This window comes from Trachymyrmex cornetzi, unplaced genomic scaffold, assembly GCF_001594075.2.
Source record: "Trachymyrmex cornetzi isolate Tcor2-1 unplaced genomic scaffold, Tcor1.1 scaffold245, whole genome shotgun sequence".
In the NCBI taxonomy this organism is placed as follows: Eukaryota; Metazoa; Arthropoda; class Insecta; order Hymenoptera; family Formicidae; genus Trachymyrmex; species Trachymyrmex cornetzi.
Window position 1 is genome coordinate 490,507 of NW_017297113.1, and position 6,033 is coordinate 496,539.

Genomic DNA, 6,033 nt, shown 5'->3' on the forward strand with positions numbered 1-6,033 from the left:
AACTAGCTTATCAAAAAATGGGCGTTGCCGCCTCTCACTGTCCTGTTCTGGCCTCTCTTTTCCGCGACCTCGTGCGCACCTACTCCTTCCTTCCGTCTTGCTTTCCTTTCTCTCTCTCTCTCTCTCCTCTCTCTTTTCCTCTTTCGATCTCTTCTTTCGTCTTTTTCTTTCTAGCCTCTCTCGTTGCCATTCTATCCTTTTTTTCAATGTTCCTCTTTCTCGCGCCTTCTTTCCACCTTCTTTCTCTCTCTACTTTTCTCGATCTCCGTTCTTTTCCGCCCTCTCGCTTCCGTTCACAGACTTTTCCTCCGCACGATCTCCTTCCTCTCTTTCTCTCGTTGAACGAGAGAGGATCCTTTCGCCCTTTCGCCCGCGGCCACTCGCGAGTCCGTTGGTCCTCTCTCTTCACCGCGGCTGTCTCTACAGCGTCTTCCATTGTGGCTCGCACACCTGCCCTGTCGCGGGGTGGCCCTCATTGGCGTGTCGATGGCGGAAGGCGCGGGATTGGGAGCGGGGGATGAGGGACGAGAGGGCAACCGGGCGCCTTCAGCCGGCTCGGTGGGGTGAGACGGCTCGCCCGTGGCGAGAGGAGGGTGAGAGAACGAAATAAGATATCGGAGGAAGGAGGGGGATAGTGGAGGAGGATGAGCAGCAGGGTCGGCAGGTGGAAGAGGGAGGAGGATGAGGCTGCAGGAGAGCATCGAGTACGAGGGAGGAGAGAACGAGGGATGAGACCGAGGCGAGAAAGAGAACGAGAACAAGAACGAGAACGAAAGAAAGAGAGAGACTGTGCAGAGGTATCCCATCCTTGCCCGGCCACCCGCCAACTACCCCACTTCCCATTTTCTTCCAGGGTGTGTCCCATGCTTCTTCGATTTAGGGTAGGTTCGGGGCCAACCGAACCACCCTCGATCCCATCCCTCTGCCTCGTACGGCTCTATATCCGCCATATACACCCTCCTCCCCGCGTCTCCTGCTTCACCCTCACCCTCACCCGCGCCCTTAACGGCGACTCGCACCATCCTGCCCACGCGGGACTGGCCAGGTGGCGGCGCGGCGTGTGGTAGTTATGTGTACACGTACGACGCGCGTGCACGTGCACGCTGGCACACATGTCCAGCCCGATCGATGTCTAAACCCCCATACACCCCCTTCTCAAATACCGCCCCTTCGTCTTCTCTCTTCCGCCGGCCCTCTCTTTTTCCGTCCCATACCCACCGTTCGGTCCTTAATTACGCGCGCGGGACGCTACACTCTTTTCTTTCTCCCGATCCCGGCGAGACGAGGCGCGGCGCGGCGGGTTCAGCAGCGGAACCGAACGAGAAGCGGAAAACTCTTTCCCTCTCTCGCGGACGCGCCCGATCTCGAAACGTGAGCCCGTTCCTTAGATTGCATCGCTCGACTAAGGATGATCTGGCTTGATCCCTTAGCGCAGGCTGTATTCCGCCAAGACGCCGCTGAACGACACGTTCGATTTCATCTAATGCGGGTGATCCTTTTTCTTGATCTCACGTTCAAGCATACTTGCGTATTAATCCCCCTTGGACAAATTCGTCAACGGAGAAATTTTAAAAATGATAAAATTAGCTATTTAGAATGTTCCCCAAAAATTAATAAAGTTTTTTTTTATTAAAATTTAAACATAAAAATAATCCCAAAAAGCTGTGCAATCTATTGAGTGTTCGATAAGAGCGTGATAAAGGCAAACTTCTTCTTTATTTAGTATTTTTCTTATAAATGTATAAAAGTTTAACTTATAGTCTTTGGCAAATTTATCGAAATAAATTCGAACTTTAGACAAAGAAAAATTATACGTCACAAGCATCATATTCAAAGTATAATATATTACAGAGATGCAGATATGTTAGTCCATCCGCATATCATGAAATCATGATGAGATATAACATGATTGATAAAATATGTCATAAAGAACATAAGCGTTACGTAACAACTGCAATAATAACAGAATTTAAACAGAAAAAACAATAGCAGATCGCACGATATTTCATACGTGTCATAATAATTGATATCTTTGTTAGGCATAGTAAAAATATTGTACAGATAATTAAGAGAGAATCTTTTTAACTCAGTACAATTATTAAGCAAACGTATTTATAGAGAGGAAATGTTATAATAGTCAAAAATATTTTTCTATTATAACATTTTCTCTCTATAATACGTTTGCTTAATAATTGCATTGAGTTAAGAGGATTCTCTTAATTATCTGTACAATATTTAGAATGTAATATTTGTGTGTAAATATAATTATTGCAAAAGAGATTCTCGTGAAATGTGATCTAAACTGTGCGTTCTCAACATTACACGTAATCGATAACAATGAAGTACTATTGTGCATGTAAAAGTGTGTTGTGTCTTCCGATCTGAACGCTGGATTCTGTTTTACTTCCGATCCATTTCCACAGTATTGCGTAAGAGGAGCACCCCTTCCGGAAATTCTAAATATATTAACGTAACGCGCATGACTGTTCACAAGTAATTTTCGATAGGTAAAATTTTGCAGGCTTGCTCGGCAATATTTATACGTTAAAGTAACTAGTAAGTAAGTAACATTAGTTACATCAACACAGCTTAACTATTATCTAACACTTGGTAATTAACATTTGATAATTACTAAATTTTATGGCATAATAGACGTGCCATAATTCGATCTCCCGAACGGAAACATCAGTCGTTTCATCATGAAAGAAGAAACTACATTTTCCCCGTTATTTCTTCGTTCTTTCTAAGATCCACTCCGCATAATTAACGACGCTCGAATTGCCGGCCGTAAAACCGTAAAGGCCGTTCGAGCGTAAACTACACAATCAATTAATCACCGATTAGTACCATTTATCCCGAGATCACGATTGTTATCGCTTCGTTGGTTCGAAAGTATTGTCTTCCGTAAAGAAAAAAAGAAGAGAGAGAGAGAGAGAGAGAGAGAGAGAGAGAGAGGGGGGGAGGGGGGGGGGGGAGAGAAGGAAAAAAATGAGAGGGGAAAGAAGCGGCTGCCTCGTCGTCGCTGCTGCGCCTCGTGCTTTCCACCCCCGAGCCGCGTCGGGGATAGGGTCAATGCCCGATCACGTGGCAAAAAGGGCGAAAAACGCTTCTCGGTGAGTAACAGCGGGACGACGCGAGGCGAGGGAGGAACACGAGCAAAGGCAGCGAGCACAAGTTCGAGGAGCGGAGAAGCCGAAAACGTGACAGCGTCGCCCGGGCCGCGTAGCAACAGGCATCTGTTGCAATAGAAGACCCGATAGATACCCCCGGCCGCTACCGTGTACTTGCATTCTGGTGTACGTGTGTACGAGCGAGTATGCGGGTGTGCGCGTGTGCTGCATACAACGCCGTATATCCACGTGCAGATATTCGAGGGAGAAGAGAACCAACCTGCCAGGACGACTCTACATTCGAGAATAGTATACGGGATTGTCGTCGTGCGTATACATATAAACGCGATGTGCGTATCGAACGCGTATGCTGCCCCGGAAGACGCAGGATACGCACATTGAAAATACGAGAAAGCGAGAGAGGCACGTCCTCGAAGTATAGTAATGAAAGTAAGGAGAAAAAGTTTCATCTAATCGGCTTACTCTCCGAGTTCTCATTGAGTAATTAATTCTTGGAATACTTGTCGAGTAGAAAGATATATATAATTGTTATATTCTTAAAATTACTAAATAATTTATACTTGTGTATGAATATTTTTAGAATCGATTGTCTTAACGAATATATATATATCTTTATAATTCGCAATTTAATTTTAATTGTGATGAAATAATTCATTCTATTTTATACGTAAACAACAAATAATTTAAGAGTTAACAAATATTAATTAGCTAAATAACAATTGCAGTAATTATAATGATAATAATTTATATTTCAAATTTATTTTATTATGATATGTATTATCGTAATTCACATTTCGAAACTTCTCTCGATAATTTTATTTGTATTATATATATTTTCCGTACATATCGTAAGATTCAGATACATTCACGCTCACCATCAATATGACACTGGTTATACATAAGTAAATCAATACATTGTCTGCGGATGTATCCGGCGCGGCGCGGCGAGGGAAATATGCCGCGTGCGGGAAAATCGCGTTGTCGACCGAATCGCTCGCCGGAAAATAGGCATGAACGGCACGAAAAACGTGGCAGGCCATGCGTGGAGAATTGTTGGAGTGCTGGGAACGATGGAAATACAGAAGGAAAGAGAGGGAAGAGGAAACGAGAGAAACGAAAGTAGTACGACGCATAATCCGGGACGTGTGTCCTCGCTCAAGAAGCAAATCGACAAGCGAACGCGATTAATTAAAGGCGATAACAGACGTTCTTGATTACATTCATGGTACGTAATATTCCCTTGGGAGGCATATGTTAAAATGCAGTAAATTGCAAAGTTGAAACAAGTAAGAGGTTTGACGTCACCAACAATATTGCAGCTGCGTAAAAATATTCGAATGCCTTTTAAATTGAAAAACTCAGATAATTAATTATATAACGTAGCATTTAAAAATACTGAATTTTAATAATTAATTAATGCAAATGCGATTCTTATTCTTATTGGATTTAGTAACTATCAAATTCGTCGAGTAGTCGGTCTTATTATCAAAATCAACGAACCGACGTTGAAAATCAGCAAAGACGTAATTAATGTTGTTAAAACGTTTCCATGCATTTTCATGCTGGATTTCAATTAAGTTTCACGAAGTCGGGATATAAACGCGAAACCTACGAGTCCGGGTTTGCAATGATAATCTTTCGGTTCACGGTAGAAAAAGCCCGCGGCACAATGCGCTAGCGGCGCAGTCGAACAGGTGGCAGTTCTATATTTTACCTCTACTTCGCCGGCTGACTCCTCCCGGCTCCTCTGCTCTCTTTTGCCTCCGCTCCGCTTCGATCCCATTCTGCGCTCTCTGCCGAAAATAGCGACCGTGAACTTGCCTAGCTCGCTTGAATGAAGTGGTATCCGCTATGCGCATTCCAGCGTAGAAATAGCGACTTTGCAGCGACTGTAATAAATAAATTGTATTTATCATCATTATTATATAGGATAAGAATATTTAGCAACTTTAACAAATTAATCATGAAAATATAAACTAAAAATCTGATTGCAACCTCATTTTTTCTGAAAGAAAAATAAATTATATAAGTACATTCGTTTAAAAATTTATCAAATAACGCCGCTAAAAATATCAAAAGATTTATGCCATTTCAATGTAGATAAACTTTAATCTCGGTTCAACTTGTACTCTTCATATTTTTCCAATTCGTTAGAACCAAAAAAGATGAAGTATAAGTTAGACCAAGATTAAAATTATCTATTTTGGTGGATGGAAACGGGCGTTAGTAAGACTTCAACATCTTGTCTCATAGAGTTTTTCTTTTCATAATTGTGTTCAATGAAGAAAGCATAATGTGTAAACTTTCCACAATCAATTCTTTAGTTACCATGCAATATAACAGATTTAATTAAATCGTCAGTTCTCACGAATTAAAATTAACGAATTCTAAGGACCGTGGATACAAAAAACAGCAAAAAAACGTGAGTGGTCAACCAGTAGAGATTGTAAGGCCATAACGTAAGCAGTAGCAAATCCAATGTTAATTTCCTTATTGTTTATGTGCAGTTGTAAGTGATTATAAATTTAACCCCCCCAATCACAATCGAATATTCTCCTTATACCTAATAATATTTGACTATGATTGGTCAACTCTTACAACTATGCTTACACAATTGTAGAACAGAATTAAAGGACCACCTACAATAGAAGTACCTAATATTGTGTGATAAGTCGTAAGCTGTAAAAAATAAGACCAGCCAGACTCGATTATTCCATTCGCATCAATCGACTGTGATTGGTCGATGTCTTATGGCTCACAATTTATTACGTATTACTTCCATTGTAATGGCCCTTAAGAACACGCGTATTGCCATTTTCGTTAGCAACAAACAGTTGTCGCGAAAAACTATCGGAAGGTCCGACGGCAGCAGCAATAACAGCGGCAGCAGTAGTGGCAGGAA